We start from the raw sequence: 1,282 nt of genomic DNA, 5'->3' as shown, positions 1-1,282 counted from the left end.
GGACATTAGCCGCCCGTGGCTGTGCGGCCGCTTAGAGGAAAGGGACCATACACCAGGTCATGTCCTCAAAAATCATGTACACGTCTATATGCGCATCACCCGCTTTAGTCTGTGGAGTTGCTTGTGTGTGGCGTTGTCAACATGTCGCCGAACATCCATTTGAGCGCGCTCCATTTGAGCACGACAGCTTTGCTTGTCGCTCCCATCACACCTATCGTTCTGCCCTAAATTGTTCCACACGTGCTAAAACTAGCATACGGGAAGCAGGACGCCACAGGGCGTCGTCGGGGCAGAGGAAAACCCACGGGTCGGTAACGAACATGCATGCACATGCACACACGCAGCTGCAGCTGCGTGCGCACAAAATCTCGCTTGCGCGCCACAGGATGGTGTGGCTCAAAACAACTTACACCACCACAAGTGGGAGAAGACAAAACACATGCATTCCTACCCACAAAAGCGCCACAAAAGCGTTTGTGTAAAAGATGTTAAAAAGAGTCCCCCACGGCACCTCTCTCCAGCCCTCCACAGCTGGACGACCCTTTGCGCCCTCTGTCCCATATAAAGAATCTAAACGTACCCCACATCCCATACCACATTGCATGCACCCGACGTGTATATCATGCTTTGGACGTATTGCAAATGCATCCCCCATAACCCCGGCGTCGTCGAGACATTCTGGCACATTGGGATATTGTGGCCTCCAAATGAATCAGGGCGGCGTGTGGTGGCGTCACGTGGCGTGTTTGAAAAGACAACTGACCCCCAGAGGCTGTGGGGTGAAGGCTGTGGGGTGAGACGAAACATCACAGCAAGAGCCCCTCACCCATGTGTTGTGTGCACAACATCCAAACAATTAAAAAAAACCCGCACACGACACAACACCTGCCACTGCCCATCTGGGAGTCTGGGGATGTCTCTCCAAAAGTTAAATAAATTATAGGCTTGATGGCGGGTTTTAGCGTGCCGCGCGTTTGTGTGCCTCTGCTGGTTATGTGTGTGTGTGTGTGATGACTCTCCTATGAATGTCCAGTCAAACGAACGGGGGAGCCGCCGGCTAAATGACTTAAATACGACAGGGACCCTGGGGGATTCGTGTGGGCGCAAATGATGCATATGCTAATAACACTGAGGCCTCCGGGCCCATAGAGCCGTGTGGCTGTTTTTTCCTTCGGGGTGTGAACTATGGGAGACATGGCGCTCCATCTCCATCCTTCCACCCTTTCACCCTCCCTCCCACCCTCCCTCCCTCCCTCCACCCTCCCTCAATAATCCCTCCACA

The sequence above is a fragment of the Volvox carteri genome (genome assembly GCF_000143455.1).
Source record: "Volvox carteri f. nagariensis unplaced genomic scaffold VOLCAscaffold_69, whole genome shotgun sequence".
NCBI classification, from domain to species: Eukaryota; Viridiplantae; Chlorophyta; class Chlorophyceae; order Chlamydomonadales; family Volvocaceae; genus Volvox; species Volvox carteri.
Note: the sequence above shows the minus strand (reverse complement) of the source record.